The 9,728-nt window shown below is 39.1% G+C and overlaps 1 non-coding gene across 1 annotated transcript; it reads right to left on the reverse strand.

Moving 5' to 3' along the window:
• Positions 1-9,403: 9,403 nt before the first annotated feature.
• On the reverse strand, positions 9,404-9,509 carry LOC121226871 (small nucleolar RNA R71). The gene has a single exon (XR_005924555.1). It is a non-coding gene; the product is annotated as a small nucleolar RNA R71 (small nucleolar RNA).
• Between the last annotated feature and the right edge of the window lie 219 nt (positions 9,510-9,728).

The following is a 9,728-nucleotide window of genomic DNA, read 5'->3' on the forward strand; positions in this document are numbered from 1 at the left end:
GTTTAGTCGATGCTTAGACTACCGTAGAGGATATTAAGGTTTCCTATACATGCCATTATTTGAATATTGATAGTGTGACCTTTCCTATCTGTTTAAATTGTTTTGAATATAGTAAATGTCTTCCAATCAAGCGCAAGATGAGTCCGAGGGAGTCGAGAGCCATGCTCCAGCTTCCGTACAATGAGCTGTATCTAGTAGTAGTAGAAGGCTTATGTCTGAAGGTCGGGAAGAGGTCCAAGCTGCCTTCTTTGATATGATGGATGAATGGTTTGTGGATTACCTAAGGAATCTTCCCAACATACCAAGACCTCCCCCGCACCCTAACCAACCTGCTGAGGATGTGCCACGAGGTATGGCACCGATAAGAATTGGTAAGGCACCTGTAGATAAGCTTAGAAATATGGGCCTGAGGAATTAAGAGCTAAAATTGATGATGACGCTGAAAGAGCCGAGTTCAGGCTTGAGAATACTACACGGGTGTTAGATGAATTGCCGTGCACACCCGAGGAGTGTTTAAAGTGTGTCGTGTCCCTCCTGAAGGATACTGCATACCATTGGTGGAAGATTGTATCCTCGGTAGTGCCAAGGAAACTATCACTTGGGATTTCTTCCAAGTAGAGTTTAGGAAGAAATACATTAGCCAAAGGTTTTAGACTAGAAGCAAAAGGAGTTCCTGAAACTCAAGCAAGGGAATAAAACTGTAGGAGAATACGAAAGAGAGTTCGTAAGGCAAGTCAGTATGCAACTGAATGGGTCCAAACTGAGTCAAAAATGTGTAAAAGCTTCAAGGAAGGTTTGAATGAGGAAATCGAATTGTTGATTGGGATCATTGAAATAAGGGAATTTGCCGCATTGGATGATCGGGCCAAGAAGGCTGAGGAGCTTAATAATGAAAAGAAGCAAGCTAAGAGAGAGGCTCGAGTTGCGAGCAAGAGGTTTAGCGGTAAAACACTCTTGTTTCCCACAAAGAAACCAAGTAGCCAACATGAACACTCCACTTTATCAGTAGGATATTAGGGTAGAGCAAAAGGCTCTAAACAACGAAGCCAGAAGTCTTCCTCCCCGATGGTGACTAGTGTGGGGAGTGTAGATGATCAAAAGTCGAAGTGTAAGAGTTGTAACAAATTTCACTTTGAAGAGTGCTGAATGAAGAGCGGTGTATGTTTCAGATATGGTTCTCTTAACCACTTTCTCAAGGATTGCCCAGAGCGAGTCGAAAAAGAAGTGGATGTAGCCCCGAAATTGAGTACTACCATTTCATGAGGTAGACCTCCAAGATATCCTGGAAGTGCCAGTGGCAGTCGAGTTGTGGCTAAAGATGTTGCAAAACTAGAGGTTCGAGCTTTGGCAAGAATGTATGCGGTACGTGCCCGAGAGGAAGCCACTACTCTTGACGTCATCACAGGTACTTTTTCTCTTTTCAATACATGTTTTATTGCCTTAATTGACTCGGGGTCGACGCATTCATATATTTGCATGAGATTGGTATCTAGTATGAACATACCCATTGAGCCTACGGAATTTATTATTAAAGTGTCAAACCCACTAGGCAGGTCAGTTCTAGTTGTTAAGGTCTATAAGAATTGTTCTTTGACAATTCAGGGTCATTGTTTTCCGGCTAACCTTATGTTGCTACCATTTGATGAATTCGATGTAATACTTGGTATGGATTGGTTAGCACTGCATGATGTAATTGTAAATTGTGGTAGTAAGTATATTAAATTGAAATGCCCGGATGGTGAAATTCTACGGGTTGATTTAAGAGAATTAGGTACACCGTCGGTTGTAATCACGGCAATGGTTGCTCAGAGATATATGAGAAAAGGGTATGAAGCCTACCTTGCATTTGTATTGAACACTAAGGAGACAAAGTTGAAGATTGAGTCTGTGCCGATAGTATGTGAGTACCCAAATGTATTCCTAGAAGAATTACCCGGATTACCTCCTGAAAGGGAGATAGAGTTTGGTATTGAATTGGTGCTAGGAACAGCTCCTATTTCAACTGTCCATACAGAATAGCGCCAACCGAGCTGAAAGAGTTAAAAGCCCAGTTGCAAGAGCTGACAGATAAAGGTTTTACAAGGCCAAGTTTTCACCTTGGGGTGCCCCCGTACTGTTTGTAAAGAAGAAAGATGGCTCGATGAGGTTATGTATTGATTACCGCCAACTAAACAAGGTAACTATCAAGAATAAGTATCCTTTGTCAAGGATTGATGATTTGTTTGACCAGTTGAGAGGAGCCACCATGTTCTTTAAGATAGACTTGAGGTCTAACTATTGTTAGCTGTGAGTTAAAGAATCGGATGTACCTAAGACAGCTTTCAGGATGAGGTATGGTCATTGCGAATTTCTTGTCATGCCGTTTGGACAGATGAATGCACCGACCGTATTTATGGATCTAATGAATAGGATCTTTCGACCATATTTGGATAAGTTTGTTGTTGTGTTTATTGATGACATTTTGATTTACTCTAAAGATGAGACAGAGCATATGAAGCATTTGAGAATTGTGTTGCAGACCTTGTGGGAAAAGCAATTGTATGCTAATTTTAGCAAGAGTGAGTTTTGGCTTCAGGAAGTCGGATTTTTGGGTCATATTGTTTCAGGTGAAGGCATCCGAGTTGATCCAAGTAAGATATTTGCTATCGTTGAATGGAAGCAACCTAAAAATGTTTTGGGCTTAGCTGGTTACTATTGAAGGTTTGTGAAAGGATTCTCCATGATAGTGACTCCGATGACGAGATTGCTACAGAAAGACGTTAAATTTGAATGGACGAAAAAGTGTCAGCAAAGTTTTGAGAAGTTAAAGACACTGCTGACTGAAGCTCCTGTTTTAGTATTGCCTGAGTCGAGAAAAGAGTTTATGGTCTACAGTGATGCATCCTTAAATGGATTGAGTTGTGTACTTATACAAGATGGCAAATTAATAGCCTATACTTCACGGCAGTTGAAACCACATGAGAAGAACTATCCGACGCACGACCTAGAACTTGCCTACATCATTTTTGCTTTAAAAATTTGGAGGCATTATTTATATGGTGAGACTTGTCGTATATTCACAGACCACAAGATTTTGAAGTACTTAATGACTCAAAAAGAATTAAATTTGAGACAGCGGAGATGGTTAGAATTAATTAAGGATTATGATCTGATCATTGACTATCACCCGGGAAAGGCGAATGTGGTCACCGACGCGTTAAGAAGAAAATCCTTGTTTACATTGAGGACCATGGATGCTCGATTGGCATTGCTTGATAATGGTTCAGTCTTAGCAGAGTTAGAGGCTAGGCCGACATTTCTTCAGGAAATATATAATGCTCAAACTAATGATGAAGACTCACAAGCTAAAAGAACTCAATGTGAGTCAGGTATTGAATCAGATTTTCGGTTGGTTCTAATAGATGTTTGATGTTCAGAGATTGGGTTTGTGTACCCAAAGACAATGAACTTATTCGAAAAATTTTGCAAGAAGCACATAACAGCCGTTTTTCAATTCACCCGGGAAGTACCAAATGTACATTGATTTGAAGAAAATATACTGGTGGAATGGCATGAAAAGAGATATCTCTGAATTCATATCAAAATGCCTGGTATGTCCGCAAGTTAAAGTTGAACACCAAGTACCTTCAGGTTTGTTACAGCCTATGATGGTCCCCGAATAGAAGTGGGACAGAGTTACTATGGATTTCGTGACAGGATTACCATTAACTCCGAAAAAGAAAGATGCCATATGGGTTGTAATGGCCAAGTTGACGAAGTCGGCTCATTTTATTTCGGTAATGACAGATTACCCTCTTGATAAGTTGGCCGACTTATACATTTCTGAGATCGTGAGATTACATGGGGTACCACTGTCGATTATTTCAGACAGAGACCCGAGGTTCACTTCAAGATTCTGGAAGAAATTTCAAGAAGCCTTGGGTACGAAGTTGAGCTTTAGTACAGCTTTTCACCCGCAGACTGATGGTTAGTCTGAGCCAATGATTCAGATCCTTGAAGATATGTTGCGATGTTGCATCCTCGAATTTCAATGCAGCTGGGAAAAATACTTGCCATTGGTAGAATTTGCCTATAATAATAGTTTTCAAACAAGTTTGAAGATGGCACCTTATGAGGCCTTATATGGCAGGAAGTGTCGAACTCCATTGTACTGGACAGAACTCAAGGAAAGTTAGATTCATGGAGTTGATCTGATTAAGGAAACTGAGGAGAAAGTTAAAGTGATATGAGATTGTTTAAAAGCGGCATTGGATAGGCAAAAGTCGTATGCTGACCTGAAAAGAAAGGAAATTGAGTTCCAAGTTGCAGATAAAGTATTCTTGAAAGTATCTCCATGGAAGAAAGTGTTGAGATTTGGTCGGAAAGGCAAACTGAGTTCGTGAATTTTCGGTCCGTATGATATCACTGAAAAAGTTAGGCCATTAGCCTATTGTTTAGCATTGCCACCCGAACTGGAAAAGATTCACGATGTGTTCCATGTATCTATGTTAAGGCAATACCAATCAGACCCCTCTCATGTGATTTCGCCAATCAAGGTTGAAATTCGACCGGACATGACCTATGCAAAGGAACCATTAAGATTTTGGCCCGTGAGATTAAACATGTGAGGAATAAAGATGTGGCTTTAGTAAAAAAGGCTACATGGGAGCCGAGAGAAACCATGAGAATCCAATATGCGAACTTGTTTATTGGTAAAACTTTCGAGAACGAACGTCCTTAAGGGGGGAGAAATGTAACATCCCAAAATAGGGCCTAGTCAGAATAGTGGTTTTGGGACCACAAATCTGACATTAAAATATTTATTCTATTATTATTATGAGGCCTAGAATATGAGAATATGCATGTGTTAAAGTTTCATGAAGAAATTCGTTGAGTAAGGTGTCCAATTGGAAATTAGGGACTAAATTGAATAAATTGCAAAACTTGGATTCTAGAAGCAATTTGTATGAAATTGCTTTAGATTATAAATTAGAAGGCCTTGGAGAGCAATTTTCCCAAATTCTAAGTTGTTGGACAAAAATGGGCTTGCATGAATGAAATTTTAAAGAAAGGGCTTAAGGGCATTTTGGTTATTTGGCATTTTAATGAAATAAAATGGGAAAAATGAACCAAAAATCAGCCATTTTCTCCCTTGTACCAGCCGAAACTCTCATGCCCTCCATAGCTAGGGTTTCCAAGTTTTTCAAGCTCAATAGTAAGTGCTCTCAAACCCCGTTTTTAATGTTCTTTGTATTTTTGAAATCCTGGTAGCTTACTCTCTCCAGTTCTACCCATATTTCATGTAAAGGATCATGTTTAAAAATTTAACCATGCATGAGTTACTTGTATTTTGATGGTTTATGGAGGAATATGAAAGTTGGAGGTGTGTTAAACATCTTTTCCTATGTGATTTTCATGAAAAACCCTTAAAGGGACCTTTTTGCAAAAGTTGTAAAATGTGTGGTAGAAATGAGAAAATAATGGAAAATGTGGGCTGCCATAAGAAGGAAAAGAGTTCGGCTAGGCTTGGGTAAGGTAGGAATTGCAAGTATTTCATTATACGACCCTAGGGACTAAATCGTAAAAATATGAAAGGTTAGGGGTAAAATGGTCATTTGGACTGAGGGTGGAATTAAGACTTGAAAAGCACAATGTAGAGTGTTCATGATTTAATTTTGTTGTTATAGACCCTGAGGAACAAATTTCAGAGGTCGATCGAGGAGAACGAAAGGTTTTAGAATAGTTGAAACACAACACCGAAACAAATACCATGTAAGTTCGGATAACTTAAAGTAAACTCATAATGTGTCTAATTATATGATTTATGAATGCATGATGATTGTATTTATTGATGGCATGAAATTACATGAATTGCAACTTTGATAATGATATGTTGAAAAATCGTCTCGGTTAAGGTTAAAAAGGGAATTTGATGGATAACCCATGCTTGACATGTGAATTGAGATCCTATATGTGTTGCAGTAAGGATTTAGCCCGGACGGGTAATCCATTGATCTCAATTATGAAAATGATCTAGCCAAGACAGGTGTTCCTTTGGATGATCGACCCTTTCGAAGAATATAAGTGCATTACGAATTTAGCCCGGACGAGTAATCCGATTAGGGTTTGAATATAGCCTAGATTGGTAATTCAGATCAAAACTCAATAAAGGTGGTTGTTGCTACAAGGGATTTAGCTTGGACTGGTAATCCCGTCATCACCTTACGAGTTAATCATACAGAGGATTTAGCTTGGACTGGTAATCCTGCCATAAGATGTGAGGTTCGCGGGAATGCATACCTGAAATGATCATTCGTACGAATTGATGGATTATGGATATTCCATCGAGATTTCCTAGAAACTCAACAAGATTAATATGTGATATATGTACAAAATGAGATGTTGAATGATGAGCTCACCTAAGATAAATTACATGGTGCTTTGTTATATGACTAATTCATTGATTGAGTGTATGTGATAGGGAATTCATGTCATGTTTATTGATTTTATTACCCAATTTGGTTGCATGCTAATTGTTTGGTAAGTTTACTTTTCGATTATTCAAACTTACTAAGCATGTAAATGCTTACCCCTCTCTTTTCTCTACTTTTCAGAGCTCAAGGACTCGTAAGAATTGGAAGACGGTTGGAGAGCCAGCACACTATCAAATAGACTAGCTTTGGTATAAAGACATTTCTATTTTGTTCAATGGCATGTATAGGACTCTTGAATATTTTGTTATATGTTTCAGTTGATTTTCCAAATAAAGGAATTTAAAGATGTATCTATCTTTTTTTGTATATGGTCATAGGAATTGGCTTATTTTGAAGTAGGCTATAACCCACAAAAGTTCTATGCGTGTTTATATTCATATGTGATGGTTTGTTTCCAATTGGCAATGAGTCACAAGAACGAGCCTCTCTTTAATGTGTTAAAGTGACATGGAAACCCATAAATACAAGATGGGAAATAACCTGGCATGTGTGAAACCAATGATATGAGGTTTCTATGCAATAAGTTTTGCCAAGAACATTTATAAGAATATAATCATGTTTTGCTTTGCATTTGATAATCATTAAGTATAAGTGTTGAAAAGGGTGACCAAAGGCTTGGAAAATAGCCTATTAGGGTCCACACGGTTAGGCACACGGGCGTGTGTCTAGGCCACTCCCATGGATGTGTCTGCATCCCTTGCACCTAAAATTTTAAGTCAGTGTTGTACAGGGGGCAGGCCACACGGGTGTGTGTCTTGGCCGTGTGCCCCTAATTGTATGATAAGGTTAAAGTTAGTGTTGCACATAGGCTGAGAGCATGGGCATGTCCCAAGCCACACGGGCGCATGTGATCACACGGCCCCACCTACACGGGCGTGTGACACTTCAAAGTAAAGGAAATTTTCCAAGGTACCCAAAGTTTATCGAATGTCCCCAGTTTTGTCCTGAACTGCCCCTAGGTATGTTTTAGGCCTCTAAGGCCTATTTAAGGGACGAGATGTTCATGTTTGAAAAGTTTTAAATTTGAGTGAAACTCGGTGACCTGATTTACTATGTTTGTGAATGTGAAACCCCGGTAACGCCTTGAACCCTATCCGACGTCGGATACGGGTGAGGGGTGTTACATGTGATCAGTTTAAACACATAATTTTTGGGAGATAGAAAATATACTTAGGGTATTAATTTCATACTTGATTTTTACATAGAGTATTTTATGTTCTTGTAATCGAAGATCCTAATTTGAAGTGAGACTCTCGTGAGTGGTGCAACACCCCTTACCCGTGTCCAACGCCGGGACAGGATAGGAGGCATTACTGGACTTGAAACACACTACTATGTGAAACCTGGCCATAAAATTTCATTCAAATTTAAAATTTATTCAAGAACATGCATGTCGTCCTTTATATGGGCTTATAAACGCCAAATTATACATATTTTTACCCAAATACCTAGCATATTTATGGATGTTTATTACTAGCTTTATGGATTTTGGTGCTCTTAATCCGGTTATTTCATGTTTTGTACTCAGGAGAGCACCAAGAGTCAAAATGAGCCAAAAAGGGACAAAACGGACCAAATCGAGAAGATGACATGGCCTAAGCCTTGCCACGCGGGCAGCTCACCCGGCCGTGTCTTTCGAGCGTGTCGACTAAGGCTTTCACGATTCACACGGCCTGGCCATTGACCCACACAGCCGTGTGTAATTTAACGGATCGAACACGGCTTGGCAATCACGTCACACGGCCGTGGCACATAGGTGTGTCCCTTTTTTAAAGAGTTGTATTTTACACGGAAAAGGATACTTAGGGAGGAAGAAAGCCAATCCAATGCCTATTTAAACACCCTAATTATGACTTAGACAGGGGCCACTCTCTCCAAAACTTTTCTGGAGTACAGAACCGTACGCTGGGAATTACTTGAAGAAAGCCAAACGATCCATCCCAAAAGCCAGAGCTACTCCAAGACTAAAGATCTCTCTCAGAATTCCTTCAGGGGTTTTAGAGTTTTCTTTATGTTTTGTTATTTTAATACTTTTGAGATGTACTCTTATTTTATTATGAACTAAACCCCTTAGATACCTAAGAGGGTTGAAACCTATGATGGATCTTGTTATTATTATCTGAACTGTATGATAAATACTTAATTTGCTCTTAATTTTGTGTTTTTAATGCTTAAGTTAATATTCCGGGTATTAATTCATGATTTGATGTGCTTATGCAGAGGAGCAAAAGTCCCTGTCTAAGAGTAGATTTGGCATGATTAAGCGGATTTGATCGAACGCCTAGAAATAGGGTTACGAGATTTTGCCAGATTAGGGTGAAACCTAATATGGGAGTCCATAGATCGATTTACTACTTCCCTAGGGGGTTTAATTAAGAAAGAGATTTCGATTAATTCAATTGAGGGTTAGACGTTATTAGTCTCAAAAGAGATAATAATATTGGTTAGAGAGTCTCACGGATCAAGTCAAGTGAATAAATCGTCTGGTTCAGAGTCAGATAACAAGTGAAAACCAAGGCAATCAACTACCTCCTACAATTGCGGCTAATCAAAATCCTGTTCCATGCACGATGTATGATTATGATAAACCCTCTTTAATAGGAACTGAATCTAGTATAGTTAGACCTGTTGTAGCTGCAAATACTTTTAAATTAAAACCTAACACTATTCAGATGATACAACAGTTTGTTTAGTTCGATGGTTTGTAGGATGAAGATCCCAACGCTCACTTAGCAAATTTCCTGGAATTTTGCGATACATTTAAAATCATTGGCATCTCTGATGATGCCGTTCGTCTTCAGTTATTTCCTTTTTCATTGAGGAACAAAGCTAAACAGTGGTTGAACTCGTTACCATGAGGGTCAATTACTACTTGGGAACAAATGACCGAAATTTTTTTACTAAAATACTTTTCGCCAGCTAAAACGGCTAAATTACGTAATGATATCTCTTTTTTGTACAGATGGATTTAGAAACACTTTACGATGCATGGGAGAGATACAAGGACTTACTGAGAAGGTGCCCTCACCATGGGTTACCGCTTTGGCAGAAAGTACAAACATTCCACAATGGTCTCAATCCCTCGACTCGGCAAATGGTTGACGCAGCTGCTGGCGGAACCATCAACAACAAAACACCTGAAGAGGCTTATGAATTCATTGAAGAAATGTTACTGAATAACTATCAGTGGCAAGTCATGAGGACTAAGCCAACAAAAACAGCCGGCGTTTATAACGTCGATTCAGTTACTATGCT

Source organism: Gossypium hirsutum, chromosome A03 (assembly GCF_007990345.1).
Source record: "Gossypium hirsutum isolate 1008001.06 chromosome A03, Gossypium_hirsutum_v2.1, whole genome shotgun sequence".
NCBI classification, from domain to species: Eukaryota; Viridiplantae; Streptophyta; class Magnoliopsida; order Malvales; family Malvaceae; genus Gossypium; species Gossypium hirsutum.